Genomic DNA, 18417 nt, shown 5'->3' on the forward strand with positions numbered 1-18417 from the left:
TCATCAACAATACCTTTTTAATACACGCATACTTGCTTCACCTTATAAATCAACAATACACCAATAGTACAAGCCTACTTGCTTTACCTCTTTCATCAACGATAAACCCTTATTTCACGTATGTTTGCTTTGCCTTATTCCTAATAAAAAAACATTATACACCCATATTTGCTTTGAATTATTCATCAAAAATAAAACCCTAATAGTTGCTTTGCTTTATTCATCAATAATACATCGTACCAATAAACGTAAGGGTACACTCTTAGAGCATATGTACGTAGACTTGTTTTCCGGATATACCTTTCATGCATGTATAATTGCATTACCTGGAACACCATTTATAGAAAGCAAATACACGTATAGATTTAATTTTTTTCAGACAAGGAGACATATTTAGGCTTACCCAAAAGTCGAATACTCAAGATGTTCCCAAGAAGAGAGACCAATAGAAACCCTGGCCAATTCATCCACATGTCAGGGATAATTCAGTTGTGTCCGGGTTAAAAGATTTCCTGTGAAGGTAGAAGAAATCTTTCTTAATGCTGCTACCAGCTTATGTGATATTCTCCTGTAATCTGAGGGTGCTTTATATTTTGTCCTTTTATTTAGTACAATTTTGTCTTAAGCCAAGGATATATTTCATATCTTCGCGTGTCCTAGAGTCCCCAATAATTAATGCGATCTATTCAGTGAGACTGATTCAAAGCTGACATTCACTGGAACACTTAGCCTAACACATCACTGTCCCTGAAACTGTGAGCCTTGAACGCTCTGGGCATCATAGCCATCGTCCCCTGAGTCAAACTCCAGTCAAATTACTGATAGGGGTTGACAGATGAAATTTTTCACAAAATTGACAATCAGCTGGTAAGGGTCAAACCCACTAAGGCAGAGACCGGTAAAAACAGGACATTTCACTACCTTTGCCTAGTGTTCATCCGCCACCATTCTCTGACAAAACTCACAAATTTATACCTAGAATAAAACTTCTGCTAGAAAATGTTACCATTTAACAAAGAAAAGAAAAGAAAAAGGGCCGCCCAAAATAGCAAAAGAACATATATCTAAAAATGACACCAAGGATTTCACAACGCCAATACACACTCCAATAATGCTTCTTCAATGGAGCATTATACTAATGAAACGAAAGATGAAAACTCGTCATTCACAATGCTGACACACTCCAGTGCTGCTGCACTGAAATAATATGCTAGCACCAATCCACAGAACAATGTCTCATGGTCGGGCAGTATTGACTGATTTAATGAAATGCCAAAATTACTAGGTTACCTAGGCTTAGTTACACAGTAATGATGTATTTTTAAAAGAGTACATTTTCGTGCTACATGCTATTAGACATTGAGATAAATGTGTACCACGGTACATCGTCTAATGTTGATCGGACTCACCTGATACAGGTACACGACGCACACCTTTGCAATATACCGACTTTATAGCAGATCGCAGACGTTAAAAGGTTAAGAATGCTTTCAGAATTCAAAGCGACAAGTATGTACTTGTTTTTGAGGTCAAACGCTTCTAGGAATGAATAATTCACAGGGTTCGGACTTTGGTAAGACAAAATGTTTCCCACGTGACCTCCTCACACAAGTGACCCTTGCACAAACAGGTCGCAGTCAAACAGTACAGTTGACATTACAATCAAATGCCGAAGTAAGCTCTACTGCTTAAACTAAAGCTGTGGCCTGCATAGATTGACAACGTACCAGTCAGGAACTGTTTCATCCCTTTATTTTCAAATGTACTGTAATCATTATTTGATGTATTTATAATTTGGTATTTATTGTAAATATTTACAACGTTTGATTCTAACTGAGAACGATTGTTGCTTTGTGCAAGTGGGTGAATCTAGTTACTTAAATTCAACTTATAGGCAAGCGATCACCTTCTACAAATAAAAATCGTGCAATTTTAGAAGACCAACACTTTATGCAACATTTTAGACAGACGTATCAATAGAGAGTGGACAACAGAACAAAAACAGCATAAAGTGCTGCATGTACAGCATTTCTGATCATCCCTAAGCCACCTTTTCTGTGCATGTTTGTCATCTGGAAATGCGTTCAACACTTTGAACCTTTGTTTCCAGCCTTAGGTGTCATGTCTTATGTGTAACACGACCCATAATTGACACTGGATCTATCGCCTCCCAGAACGGAAGCTCTAACAACTGTGCTCTCGGGGCTATGAACTTTGACTCAACTTTGCCAGCAAAGCCAGAGGTTATTTATAAATGTGAACTTTGCCTCTGGCTTTGTTGGCAAAACTGAGTCAAAGACATGGGGATAGCATCCTTACAATTTATGTCAGGATCCTTAATTTTGGTCAGGCCGTTCTATATTTAGATGGTATATAGCCGTGAAGAATAGGTGCTCTCACACTCGTAAGGTCGCTTCTCTGTTTCGTTCTTTTTGACTTTTCTTTACATAATAAATGGCAAACATGCGACTCATACGTACAAAGCTCCTAAAGTGTACTAAAGCTATGCATATAGGTCATAAAATCAAAACTATTCATGACATACTGAAATATCTTTTTGTATTAGACACTGCAGAATGAAAAAAAAAATCACTGCATTACAAATGTAAACTTTCTAAAAAAAAAACCCTCAACACACAGTTAAACACCATCGCATTGAAATAAATAATATACGGTAAAAGTTTTCAGTCTTATAACTCCGCTACATATTTCACATGACATAACAGGTCTATAATAAACAACCACTCCCTCAAGCAGAGATTCCAATATAGTTTCCTCATGTTACGTATATCATACCTTAACTACCTATGAACCATGCTAGCATTTATTTAATACAAGACGGAATATATCTTTGCTCACATAAAAGTCCCCAAAAAAGGAAAAAAAGTACCACTAACCTTGGAACTCGTCCTAAACGTGCTACCAGTTCTCCACAGCGACCTCGTTAGTTCAGTGTATTATAAACGTTACCATTTACGAATTTTGAATTTTTTTGCCAAAATATGACAAGCGTGATCACAATGTGAATTTTATCTTTTTACATATCAAGATAAATGTTAGCCAAAACAAAACATGGACAGCACGCTGAATTATATAAGTGAAGTATTCAGTAAATTTTTTTCTGGTTATCGTCCATCTTCATACCGTTAATAAAACCCACATGGCCTCGTTTGACCAAAAAGTTTGTGTTCTTGGTCGAAAGCTCATTATTGGCGGGTTGTTACTAAGCAACCGGGTCCTACACTCAAAATGTGCGCCATAGAAGATGTGTAAAAGAATAGGGACGCACCGAGCTGCCTCCCTTGAGGCCACTCTTCCGCTGAAAATGTGTTTTTTTAGGATTAAGACTTGGTTAGGTGGGACCTCAGAAAATGGCTAATGGCAAGTTTCGGAGTTATAGCGCTGTCACCTAGTTGAACCTGTCGTTAAGACAGATTTTAATTTGAAAACTTTTTTGGAAAGACCAGAATAAGCGATATGTATATTAATAAGTTTTTTCGGAGGTAGTTTAAAATCCTGGTTCTAATTTTAAACAGGGCATTAGACATCTCCAGCAAACTGATCTTATGTATATACTTTACCTTAGCTTCAAAAACTAATCCATAGCCCAAAACATTAAAAGGCATAGTTGCTGTCCCGTAATAAGGGAGGTAACTCAGAGCAGGCCTATTGCAGACTTTATTTTACATAATCCCCGTGTGGAAAAAACCTTTAACCTTTAATTTACTGACATTTACTAGCATTTTCCAATTGTGGGAGTAAATCCTTAGCACACCTAATGCGTGTTGTTAAATGTGTACAGACTTTTTAAAATTTTTTTTAAATAACAATGACATCCGGCAAACCAATCTTCTTTCATATCTTTAACCCCTCAATGCTGACCGCCAAGCGAGGCAGTAGCGAAGACGTTTGTTTGCTCGCAGGTCTCCCGACTTCGAGGCGGACGTCCTAACCGTCAGGGTATCGAAGGTAGTAGTATCGTTGTCACATGTTTGATTAGTAAAGTACATGTAATACCAAAACAGATTTCTATATTTGTAATACCACTTCCCTCGTGCAGGTGTATGATGTAACTCTCAGCCCATAATGTTGGAAAAGTTTCCATTTCTAAAAACCGTATTAATTATGGTGGGAAGAAACCGGGGTGAGCTCGGGGGACGCCCACGGCCATGCGCAGGTTGTTCCCATATCTTCCCACGTGTGGCTGGAGAGGAAGCCAGCATGAGCTGGAGTTGAACTCACAGCGACCGCATTGACCACAAGCCCCAGGGTCACTGCGACACGCTGGCATGCGAACCACCTTGGCCACGCCACACATTATTATATTTAGTAAAGGTGTTTGTATCGGGAGAAATTTTGGGAACATCATGTTATGACAAGCCCCATTCTATGGCAAAATGGACCAAACAATAATCTATTATTGATATTTGGGTCAGCAACATAACAGATGCATACTTTAGACAGCGAGACTTATAACTAACAAGTACATAATCACCAGCACTAGTTTCCTTGTTTGGAAACATAAGTTTGACTAAGTCCATGGTACGTACTGTTCGTAAACACCAATTAAATAAATAACACAAGCACGGGCCCGCTGCTGTGTCGTCATCAGTATGCGTTGCGGGAGTGTAAGGACACTATTCACCGGATACCACGAGGTTCATGGTTTGGAGTGCCTCTTTTGCACATGAACAGCAAAACAGGCGATATTGTTTTGAGGTACAACTGGGATTTGACGAATATATATAAATATAAGCGTCATGTCAGACATTCGTATATACTTAGTGATTTATCTTCTTGTAAGTTTTCGTTTTTATGTTTCTGGTGAGTAGACAGGTCCGTGGTGGCTTCTTTCCTTGGATTCACGTGGAACATGTACCTTGGTTGCATTGCAGTCGGTCGAAGGGAGACAGTCAATAGGCCTTTCCGAACTGTCAATCAAGAAAACACAAACTGACCAATCATAGACACTATTGTCCCAAATATGTCAGCCGGATATCCCATGCATTGGTTGCAAATGTCAAATCTTTCTGTGACGTCATTACGTCATAATTGCTTTCACAGGGAATGGAATGAAAACCAATTTTGCCACGAGAAGAGGTGGGATGGCACATTGGATGTTTTGGATCCATTCATTGGTCGACGCACGACTCATTTGTATGTTAAACCAATATTGTCTGGCTTCCTTGTAATCCGATCACAGAGATTTTCTAGTCTCAGAAATTCCACGTAGGTATTAACGACTGACGCTTTCATTTGAGCCTAAGAGGGACGATTTTTTCCAGGATTTTATCGGTGTTACAAAACTCTCTGAATGAACCAGTTATTTCCCGTCGGCCAAAGTTTTGCCCACGGACAGTCCAAAGGCTGTGTGTCGTCTCTGAGTAAACGTGCATGTCACAGTCAAACTATAGTTCTGTGTGAATAAAGCCCCGAACGAGTTCAAAGCAATTCCGTATCTGTGTTCTATCAGATCACGAAAAATGAGATTTTTCTACTTAAATCTACTTGATTCGTATTCACGACATTAAGTTTTTTTTCACACGTGTGACTTCTCCAACTCATATCTATCTCAGAGTTAGCGTTCATAGTTTCTCATAGATAATTATCAGTTTATAGTCTATGGAAAGCTACTGGAATGATTCGATATCATACATTTATGAGTCGTCTGTGTTGGCTTGAGGTCACTAGCCACTTCTCCAATGAAGCGGGGATTGCTGTTTCAATTCTTCATGTGCATCAATCATCACTACTTCGTCAATATCGTCCAGGGTATCAAATCTATTTTAAGACGCCCCGTTATCGCATTCGTAAGTAAACAGGCGTGCATTGTTAGTTGCCATACCAATTCGTGTCGTTTTCAGGTAAACGACATGATTTCAGGTTTTGAGGTTCGTTTTTCTTGGACAGCAGCCCCACCCCTACCCCCACCGTTAACAATTCATCAAACAGCATCATTCTACTTGGAATCTATTAACTGCCCACATTATTTAGTGAGCGCTCCCGTACAGCTATTAAATTATTTAGTTCTTGGATGGTTTGTGTTGAACGTTGTTTGAGAATCTATCCTGCATTTATTAAACAGGGCCGTTCAACAGTTTCAAGATCGCTATATGTACATGAGTAACTGATATGAAGCCTGTATTCACTCTATCGATGAACCACAAAGCCCCACTCGTCTAGTACACCTGCCACAGTTCCCAGTTCCGATCTCTTTTCTCCTGGGTACTAACGTCCGAGGAAAATCCGACGCACCTTTGCGTAACCCGGTTGTAATTGACGGTTCGGCAGTCAGCGCTCCTTAGACAGTCACGTGCACACATGGACGTAGTGAAAGCAAGTTTATCAAAAATGCTTTTTCCTCTCCAAAATATGCCTATATAAAAGATAAAGGAGGTGAAATTGATCTGTACGCACATTTGTTATTATTTTGGTAGTAATCTGTTGCTGACCTACTACATGTCTCAAAAGGGATATCCAGGTAATTTTTAAAATACTGAATGGAACCATGTAAATTACTGGTAAGTCTGAGATGATGTTTGGATATGCCCAACCTGACAAGTCAGTTGGAAAAGTAAACAATGCCACTGAAAGAGTTTTCTGATTTTAGAGAGCATTACAACTCCAGCGTATTTTCTCTTTTGCTGTATATCTAGCGAAATACTGCGAACAAATTCACGATTTAAAAATTATTTTTACCGGTGTTAATGCAAAAAGGAAGAATTGAGGAAAATGTTACCTTCTGAAATCCTTTTCACGACTCGTGTTTTTCTTCGTTCTGAAACAGGTCTGAACTTCTGTTTAATTGGTTTTATCGACGATACTGCATTTTGCTGCAGGTCCAGAGCGGAAGCTGTAACGTGTTTATATGCAACATGGGAGAAATCTTGTATTACACTTGTTGTAAAAATGCCAATGGATGTGACATGTGAAATCTCCGGCTCAGATGTTTCCGGTAATGTCGATCCCCAGCCAACTGGAACATCTAAAAAGAAAAATGTAGTCACAAGTGATTTTGAGTTCCGATAAATATGGCATTTGTCTTTGATAAGGTTGCGACATTAAAGTTATGCTTCTTGGTGATGCCCCCGTGGGGTTTCCGGGGTGATAAGAATAGGACCTCAGCCCTCTAGGCAAGCTTGTCCTAAAAGACGACTAACCTAGAGCTCTCCTGTGTGAGCCCGGTGAATGAAATAGGCTCACATCTTCCCGGTTGTGTGAGAGGCAACCGGGGAGCTACCTGTTTGCCGTGGGATGCGACCAGTAATCTCCGAGGACGGGATCCTGGTGGCTGAGGGTGTGTTGGTCTTGCGAGATCCTCACGTCCAACACGCCACTTTGGCCCTTACTTGGAGAGAGACGGGAGGTCTGATGGGCCCGGTCCGATCAATTGGCTGGTCACATCAAGCCCTACACATGATCCCGTTTGTCATTTCTTTCACTGACTGTGATGTGAAGTTGGTATTTCCACAAATGCTCTTTTTCGGGGTTACAGTAGAAGGCGGTGGCTCATGGGTCAATCGAGCAGATTGGATTTGACCTTTTGGTATAACTCAATCTGTTCGAGTATACTTTGCGTGGATTCCCTGTTTCTAGTCTCTGCTGGTCATCCGCAGAGGGAGATTCGCACCTGTTGCCACTCTGTGGCGGGTGGTGGTCACGTGAGGTGAAATTAATAAAAACGTATCATGGCTTCATCTGAAATTATAACAGTGGCTGCTAAGAAAAGAAAAAATTAAGTTCCCCTAGATATTAAAGGAGGTAATAATATTTTTCCTGCCTCCTTGGGAATATCTAATAGAGGTGAAGGCAAAATAAAAATAAATCCATTTGTATTTAAAAAACAATAGAAATTTACGCAGGAACTTTAAAACAAGTTTAAAAAATGAAATCTGGAAACATTCTGTTAGAATGTTCCAGAAAACAACAATATCTAAATTTACTAAAAATTCAAAATATAGGAGAGCAGTCTGTTTCTGTTTCTCCTCATAATACATTGAACTGCTGTCATGGTATAATTCGTGACAGGGATCCCATAAAACGCTTCATAATTAAAAGAGACGGGAATCTGATAAAAACGAACACTTATATGTTAACATTCAATAAAACACCCCTTCCGTCATCTATATTTATTGGGCCGTATAGTGTAAGGGTGGAGTTATTTATAGCTAACCCCACCCGGTGTTTCTCCTGCCAGAGGTTTGACCAAGGCAAGAGTCAATGCCGCAATACACTGGTCTGCTTTAGATGTGCGGAAGCAGGTCACGAGGGCTTCGGCTGCACAAAAACAGTAAAATGTGTGAATTGTAGTGGAGCCCACATGGCCTCCTCCAAGGACTGCCCTCTTAAAAAAAAGAAAAAGAAATCATTACCATAAAATGTAAAAATAACATATCATATCAGGAAGCGAAGCGTCTGGTCTCTGCCACGCATGGCCTTATTACATCTACATATGCAAATGTTGTTAGGAAAACCACTGTTTCTGTGAGAGGTCCAAACAACATTTACTTGGCCCACTCACAAAGAACAGCCACAGAGACTAGTCATGAAACCGTTGGGTGACACGACCAGTTCATCTGCACAAACTGATTTAAACTTTCCTGATCAACAGAATTCTCCTGCAGTATCCGAAAACACACCATGTCCTAATAAATTAAAACATCATAAACCAGTAGAACCTTCACGGAAAGCAACGGGTGAGAAAAATAAATCAGACAAAAATCATTATAAGGATAAACGTAGTGCCCCCTTGGAGCGTCCCTCTAAGGCCACTAGGGACCCTATCCAAACCTATAATAGGTTAGGATCTTTGCAGGACGTTGATCTTTCAATTTCATGTGCAGACCTGATGGATACATCATCTGCACCTGGGAGATCTCCTTGTAGATCTCCCCAAAAGGGTCGTCCTCGGTCCAGACATAAATCTCCAATACGTCTCCCTCCATAATGCCTTCCTTAGACAAAATTATACAGTGGAATTGTCGAGGTCTTAAGGTAAATTTTATTGAAATAACACAGCTAGTTCAATCTTTAAATCCAGTAGCCATGTGTCTTCAGGAAACTCAGCTGAAGAAATCTGACAAAGATAATTCATCTCTTAAAGATTATACACTTTACAGCACTTATTCTAATGAGGAAGAGCTAGCTTGCGGCGGCTCCTCTATCTTCGGAAATAATAATATAATTCACAGCCCTGTTGATCTCGTTACCGAGCTTCAGGTTGTGGCCGTCCGTGTTTCATTGTCGGAAACAGTTACATTATGCTTGATCTATATTCCTTCTCACACTTCTTTGTCAATCTCTCAGTTACATAACTTAAAAGAACAACTCCCATCCCCTTTTATAATTATGGGGGATTTTAATGCCCATAACCCCTTATGGCGTAGTAATAATATAAATAATTAAGGCAAAATATTGGAAGATTTTTTATCGAAAGATGAACTGCTTTATTTTAATGATGGTTCTATTACCTATTTACATCCAGACAATGGTTCATATTCTGCTATCGATCTCACTATCACGGATCCATCACTTTTTCCGGATTTTTCTTGGAGGGTGCATGACGATCTCTGTAGCCAGGTGGAAATTTGATGAAGCAGATTGGGTGGCATTGAGATGTTCTGTGAGGCTGATATCACCCCAGAGAATTTCAGCGCTGCTGCTGATCCTTTTTTAAAATTTAATGAACTCATATTAACCGCAGCCGATAGAACCATACCAAAGACCTCGGCAAATCCGTAGTCCAAAAGTAAAACCTGGTATGATAATGACTGTCGCAAAGCCATACAGGACCGTAAAAAGGCAGAGCGCAGATTTAGTCATTGTCCTAATAATAACAACTTAAACCAGATTCGTGTATTGAGAGCTAAAGCTCGTCGATTACTCAAGTCCAAGAGACGATCTTGTTGGCGGAACTTTGTTTCGGCCATTACCTCAAAAACACCCATGCGTAAGGTCTGGAACATGGTTCAGAAACTTAAGGACAAAAACAATAAAGCCAAAGTTCAGCATTTAAGAAGTGGAGACACCTTATTAACATCGTCTGATATATCCAATAAACTAGCTGAAACAATCTCTCAGAAATCTTCTGCAGAGAATTACACTTCTGAGTTTCAGCATATTAAAAAAACAAAAGGAGAAAATAAAATTACACTTTTATTCTAATAATGTGGAAGATTATAATCAGCCATTTTCGATTGAGGAGCTTAAAACTTCATTGAAAAAGGCCATGATACTACCTGCGGCCCAGATAACATATAATATAAGCTTCTGAACCATTTACCGACTGAGCCACTTTAAACTCTCTTGGACTTCCTTAATGATATTTGGATAACTGGTAACTTTCCATCGTCATGGAGGATGGCGTGTATTATCCCGGTTCCTTAACCAGGTAAGGATCATACCGATCCAAATAATTACCGTCCCATAGCTCTTACCAGCTGCGTCTGTAAGACTATGGAACGAATGATAAATGATAGACTTGTTGGGTTTCTTGAAGCCAACAAGCTTTTATCTAATATTCAATGTGGTTTTCGTCAAGGTCGATCTACTTTAGATCACCTTGTTCGATTTGAAACTTTTATTCGAAATGATTTAATTAATATTGAACATGTGGTGTCGATATTTTTTGACCTTGAAAAGGCTTACGGATATGGGCCTTAAAGGCCGATTACCAATATTTGTACCAGAATTTTTATCCGATCGTCAGTTTAAGGTACGGGTGGGGTCCACTCTTACTGACTCTTATGAACAGGAAATGGGTGTACCCCAGGGCAGCATTCTATCACCAACTCTGTTCAGCATAAAAATAAATAGCCTAACAAAAACATTGACACCTGGCACTGAGGGTTCTTTATATGTAAATGATTTTCTTATATGCTACCGTGCGAAAAATATAAATAGCATCGAGCAGCAACTGCAGCTTTGTCTAAATAAGATCGAGAAATGGGCAGTTGTCAATGGTTTTAGATTTTCAACGTCTAAAACCGTCTGTATGCATTTTTGTAACAAACGAAAATTTCATCTAGACCCTGAACTTAATTTTTATGGTGAACCAGTAAAAATTATTGGAGAACATAAATTTTTAGGGGTTATATTTGATAGTAAGCTATCTTTTATACCTCATATTAAAATGCTTAAAGTTAAATGTACAAGGCTCTCGATATAATATAGGTCGTGTCTAGCACCGCCTGGGATGCTGACCGATCAGTTTTACTTAATTTATATTGTTCTCTGGTGAGGTCTAAATTGGACTATGGATCCATCATTTACGGTTCCGCTATATTAAAGTGATGGATTTGGTCCATCATCAAGATTTGAGGCTCAGCCTTGGTGCTTTTAGAACCTCACCAGTAGACAGTTTATACGTGGAGGCTAACGAGCCTTCTTTACAGATATTATATTCTGTTGGATACCAAGTCAAACTGGTATCCATGGAAACACAGTCGTAGACAGGGAGGCAAAGGCTGCCCTAAATAAACCCATATCAAAAGTTAAAACCCCTTATACTGACGTGAAGTCTAATATTCTTAAATATATTCGTCGCCTTTGGCAGGGTGAATGGGACTTGCAGATCCATAATAAACTGCATGCTATTCATCCTGTCATTGGCCACAATGCCTGTACTTGTGGAATGTCTCGTGGGGATCAAGTAGTTTTAACAAGGTGTCGTGTTGGGCATTCTCATCTAACACACAATTTCATCTTAGATGGGAGCAGTGCCTTCTACACAGTCAACTCTATACATGATTTATTTGACAGCTGGCGATGTTGTCATAAAATATTTGAAGGCCATTGGCCTATATCATAAAATATAAATTTTGATGTCGGAAATATTTATAGATAAAAAAAAGCTTCCTAGATATATTATTTTTTTTCAATATGCCGGTTTTCGAGTTTTAACTGTTTTAGTTTTTTTTATGTGATTTTAAACATGTCTGTGCTTTTTGTTTTATTTTTCATGTTCTCACCATCATTTCGAAAACCTTAACCGCCTCATGTTTTCACCTTGTTCTCGCCACGATATGGCTGAAATATTGCCGGTGTGGCGTTAAGCCATAATCATTTATTCATTCATTCTTGGTGATGTGACGTCATGCGTCTACGATCAAGTGTGGTGAGTGAGTGCATGCGTGGGGTTTAACGTCGTACTTAGCAATTTTTCAGTCATATGACGACAAAGGAATCCTTAAAGTGCATGCAATGTGCCTCCTTGTTGCAGGACGGATTACCACCTCTCTTTTATGTAGTACTGCTTCCCTGAGACGACTTACCGAAGGCAAGTAAGTCGCGCCACCCGAGCCATTATACTGATACGGGTCATCAAGTTGTTGCACTATCCCTTTAATGCTGAACGCCTAGCGTCGAAGCTACAACACCTTCTTTTAAGGTCTTAGGTGTGGGCCGACCCAAGATTAACTATGGATCTGCCGCTTCCCATATAGAAGAGCCTGATTTCGGATGCTGTACATAGATTTGTACCTCTCGATGAATTGCAACAAAACAACATTCATGGAAACATTTATTGGAGATCTAGCCATCAAAGTACCCTCTGTAAAGATGACAGAATAGTGATTTTTACATCAATTTCATTAGTACTGAACTTTCCTGCTTAAACATCAGGGGAAATTTTCACTTATCTTTATTGCTCTCGTGCCCTTGGTTGAGCACTGAGATAAATACATAGTGGGAATATAAAAGTTCGCGAAAAGGATATCAAACATAAGCGTCATGTCCGACATTCGTATACCATTCGTAGTTCGTAAAGGGCGTTCCAAGTCGATATTCTCAAGATCCATTTCCAAAACAACGTTTAACACTCGCTCCCAAAGATAAAGTTTCACAGGAGAGTTAACAAGGGAGAAGCCGTCATCAGTTTTCAATGATGCCGCACAGACAGTAGATATTCCAGGCATGAATTCCATATCAAAGTTCAAATTCGTAGTACATGAATGAGCTCTAGGTCAAATAACAATTAAACAAGGTATCTCAGTCGCGCTTTGATTGCAACTGTTCATAAACGCATCATGTAGATGTAATGAGCATGGCTGCCTTTACGGACTCCAGCACAATTCAACAAGACAGCAAGGGAAATGATACATAAAAACTAGATCAGACATGATTAACATATTGTGCTAACTTTCTCATAATGGTTTTATTTACAAATCAGCTATTTGACCCGTGTAGTCGTTTGTCGCGAATAAAATATTGCGTGATTTTTTCGTTCCTTTTGTCACTGAAAAGTTACACTCAAACATAAAATTCTTTCCGTCACCTACATAGCTTTTGAACATATCTCAAGCTCGTTTATACGTCAGCGTAAAGGTGTTTTTCTAACTCGAGTTTGTTCTTGATTCCTAGGTAACAAAAAAGGCCTTTGGTGAGTTTCTAATGTCTTCTGTCCAGTTCTTAATAGCCTAATCGCGTAGCTGTCGGTTAACACTCTGTATTAGCCATTAACTCTCAGTGCCTTTCAACATGTTTCTTAAATTAGGAGACAAAATTAGAATACTGTTGAATACTTGAAAGCCTAACCTTAAATGTCGTTCAAACTGTTCCTTTAGCTGTGACTACCACTGCCAGATCTTGTATGCTCCTCTCCCGTCAATATAAAGATGCATTTAAGCGAGCGTTTTCTTCCCCCTTTTTCCAAACAAAGCTGTTACCAAAGCTAGTAACTCACTGATGCATATATTAACTGCCTTTCAAAATTTTTCTTAAATTCGGAAACAAAATTAGAATGAATGAATGAATGAATGAATGATTGTGGCTTAACGCCACATTGGCAATATTTCAGGCATAGCATGGCGAGAACATGATGAAAACACGAGGCGGATAAGGTTTTCGATATAATAGTGAGCAAAGTCTAGGTAGTCAACCAGGATATGGTTGGTGCCATATTATGCATCACATCCAACACACTCGGGAGCACTGCTGAAAAACAAAATTAGAAGACTGTTTTCTACTTTAAAGTATAAGATTGAATGTTTATGTGGTTCTTTTAGCAGTGGTTGGATATTGGAGATTAACACCTTCCTAGATCTGGTATGCTACTCTGTCATTTTAAGGATGCATTTGAGTGAATGGGCTATTTAACCTCTTTTGAAACAAACCGAAGACGAAGCCAAAAACTTGTCAATGCATATAATAGTATATTTATCATCTTACTGAGATGGAAATGCTCCAACAAACCATTCATGTTACTTGTAGTTAGCTCAAAATAAAATCTATGGGTCGAAACAAACATTCATATACCAGTCGTCAACCGAAATGGACTTCCCTGTCTAAAATCGTAAGTCCAACTCCCAATGCGTGGCTTAACACAAATCCGCAAAGGATTAAGATGGTATAAAAGTACCAACTTTGGAGGGAATCATGCAAATAGAAGCAGTCAAAGATTGAACGATTCACAAAACGTTTAGGACAGTGAGTGAAATCAGTATCCCAATCCTGTACCATGCTGGCACATAACTTACCGATAATCAACACATGTGTCTCAGTTATACTTTGGCTGCAACTCTTCATATATCCAACATGGCGATCCAGTTCAGCGCGATTAACGTACGTCTCCCCAGCCAAGGGAGAAAACTTAATTGGACACAATTATGAAGCATAGTGCCAGATCTGTCTCTATTTACTTACAAGATGATTATACTGTTGCGGCTATTTTTAACTGTTCTTTTCTAATGGGGAAAAAGAATGAAGAGCATGTTTACGAATAACTTTCAACATTTCTTCATTTGAAGTTTACACAACTTTTATGCTTTCTCCATCTTGAAGTAGTATACCGCAAAAATTATTAAAATAAGTATACATCAATAAAAAAGATAAACGGGATGTCCTTATCTGAGGTACAAGTACCAAACTGACATATGAAGTAGTACACGATCCCTATATGTGCAGATGTCCTTATCTGACCTACCAAGCTGACATATGAAGTACTCCTTTTCAAAGCACGATTCCTTTGTATGCAGATGTTCTTATCTCACTTACCAATCTAACATATGACGTACTCTTCTTTAGAACGCGATGTTTACATATGCAGATGTCCTTATCTGACTTAACAAACCTACACATGAAACACTCTTTAGAACACGATCTCCATATAAGCAGATGTCCTTATCTCACTTACCTATCTAACATATGAAGTACTCCTCTTTAGAACACGATACGTAGATGTCCTTTTTTGACTTACCAAACTGGCATATGAAGTAGTTATCTTCGGAACAACGGCGCGGGGAGAGTTTCCACATTCCATGTGAAGCGGCCGCGAATAAAACGTTCTGCTTACAGAGAAGAGCACAGTCCAACCACCAGCCAAACATATTAGCAAATATGTCGTATTCCCAACGGTCTGTTAGTGTGCGTTCAGTAGTGCCTACAAATATGAAGTTTTGTCCAAAAAAGCTTCAGAACAATACAGCATTTTAAGTAATTCTAGATCATTTGCGTCTAATAAATTTGCAATGGACATCACTGGAATTTTTTTTATTTAAATCTTCTTAAGCCATGATCCTAGTGGTTTGTGATTTGCTACGTTTCACACCTTTGCATGAGCAGTATAAACCCTAACGGAGGTAAACTGACAAGAGGCCTTATTTCACGTGTTAAGTTTGACTGTTTGCCAACTTTCATCTATGTGTCGAAAGGCATAATGTATGACTGAGTGAAATCAGTTTTCAAATAGTGTACTGTGCTAAAATACCTGTTGTCGATAACAAATCCAACGGGACGATCAAATTCAACACGATGAATATACAACTCCTTACCCTGCGGTTAGGCGGAATTAGACACAATCAATGAAGTAGAGTGCAGATTCTGGACGCTCTGTCCATATTTTCTTCCAAGAAAATTATACTGTAAATCTTAAGGGGCTTGGAGTGAAGGCGTTTGATAAAATACCCTATTTTTTTGCAGTAATAACTTGTGGCATCACCTTCTCTTAACTGTTCTGGTTTTGCTCTTTGTGCTGTAAGTCTTTTATACACTTACGTTCGTATACCAGACGTCTGCCATAAAGCAAGTTGAGGGATTACATTCACAAGACCAGATTCCACATCCAACGTTCAACAAGAATTAAGAACAAACAGTATTATTAAACAGGATTCATGCGAAGAGGAGGAGTCTACATAGACGTTAAACGGACCTTCGAGGCGAGTGAATTATTTTATTTATTTGATTGGTGTTTTGCGCTGTACTCAAGAATATTTTACTTATACGACTGCGGCCAGCATTATTGTGGGAGGAAACCGGGCAGAGCCCAGGGGAACCCACGACCATCCGCAGGTTGCTGATAGACCTTCCCACGTACAGCCGGAGAGGAAGCCAGCATGAGCTGGACTTGAACTCACAGCAACCGCATTGGTGAGATGTTCAGTATCGTTCCCTGCTAATACGCAACTTTTATGGGAGCAGTAGTTAAAAACATTATCCTTACAGGTGGAGCTACATAAGCTTCAAAATGGCCAATATTTACGATATAATTAAGACGTATTAGATAGAGAGAAAACCAGAGCAGCGCCGACAGCGTGATAGCTGGAAAATGGCCACGCGTAACCAGCCAAATACTGTACCTTGTCAAATTACCTCAGTTATGGTTCTATTCTAACTGCTCATGTAAATTACGAATTACAAGGCCTAGACACCATGGCTTAAACAGCATTAGGTAACAAACATGTGGTGATGTTAACTGCAATCTATTGGAGGTGACTGACTGAGAATGGATCAAAATGCAGTGTTGTCATTAACACAAAATTAGTTTATTTGTGTACTTTCACCTATAAGACCACGACCGGCATTACGAGGGGAGAAAACCGAGCAGAGCCGGGTGAAACACGACCATCGGCAGGTTGTTGGTAGAATTGTCGACGTACAGCCAGAGAGCGGGAGAGGAATCAGCATAACATGAAATCGCAGTGACCATATTGGCAGGAGGCTTCCGAGCAAACGTATGCATGCATGAAATAATGAATGTTGCGATCTGTACTTTTCCAAAATTTGACCCAACCTTCTTTCAGATGCAAATAAATGTCAAAAAGCATTATTTTTCTGCTCAAAACTTGCTTATATTTTTCAGTAGGATATAGACCTACCTTCCCAACATAAAACGCCTTTCTTATATGAACAGAACTGAAAGACTCACGCAAAATGAATAGCTTAATCACGGACGAAATACAGTCAACTTTACCATCCATCCACTGCCATCGCCCTTCTTCGTTCGAATCAGACAAACCGACCCATCCACATTTTCGAGAGAGTTTATTAAAAAGGGATAAGTAGTCTTCTCCAGTGATTGAACCATCGAGGAGTTTCCCGAGATGCCCGCCTTTCCTGGAGCAAAAATCCACAGCGCCTCGCCAGTCAAGAAGCCTCTTGTACGGCACGAAGCAAGATTTTCCGGTTCTTGAAAGGATGTGCGCCTCGGTAGGCTCTGTGCTTGGACAGGGGAATGTGGCCGCCACTGTCAAAACAGCATGGGTTACTTACAAATCAAAAACAGTCGAACACTGAGTCTCCAAAACGTTTTGTGTGTTCTTGTATGACTCACCAATAATGCACTACAAATGCAAGTGTTCTTGACATGTATGACTCACCAATAATGCACTACAAATACAATTGTTCTTGACATGTATGACTCACCAATAATGCACTACAAATGCAAGTGTTCTTGACATGTATGACTCGCCAATAATGCACTACAAATCTAGACGTTATTGACACGTATGTTTCACCTATAATGTACTACAAATACAATTGTTCTTGACATGAATGACTCACCAATAATGCAATACAAATGCAAGTGTTCTTGACACGTATGACTAGCCAATAATGCACTACAAATCCAGATGTTCTTGACATGTATGTCTCACCAATAATGCACTACAAACACAAATGTTCTTGACATGTATGACTCGCCAATAATGCACTACAAATACAAGTGTTCTTGACATGCATGACTCACCAATAATGCACTACAAATGCAAGTGTTCTTGGCATGTATGACTAGCCAATAATGCACTACAAATCTAAATGTTCTTGACATGTATGTCTCAACTATAATGCACTACAAACACAAATGTTCTTGACATGTACGGGTCACCTATAATGCACTACAAATACAAGTGTTTTCACGATTATATTGCACTACAAATGCAAGTGTTCTTGACATGTATCGCTCACCAATATTACACTACAAATACAAGTGTTCCCGACATGTATGGCTCACCAATATTACACTACAAATAAAAGTGCTCTTTACATGTATTGCTCACCAATATTACACTACAAATACAAGTGTTCTTGACATGTATCGCTCACCAATATTACACTACAAACACAAGTGTTTTTGACATGTATGGCTCACTTATAATGCATTACAAATAGAAGTGTTCTTGATATGTATGACTCGACAATAATGCG

Source organism: Liolophura sinensis, chromosome 2 (assembly GCF_032854445.1).
Source record: "Liolophura sinensis isolate JHLJ2023 chromosome 2, CUHK_Ljap_v2, whole genome shotgun sequence".
Taxonomy (NCBI): domain Eukaryota; kingdom Metazoa; phylum Mollusca; class Polyplacophora; order Chitonida; family Chitonidae; genus Liolophura; species Liolophura sinensis.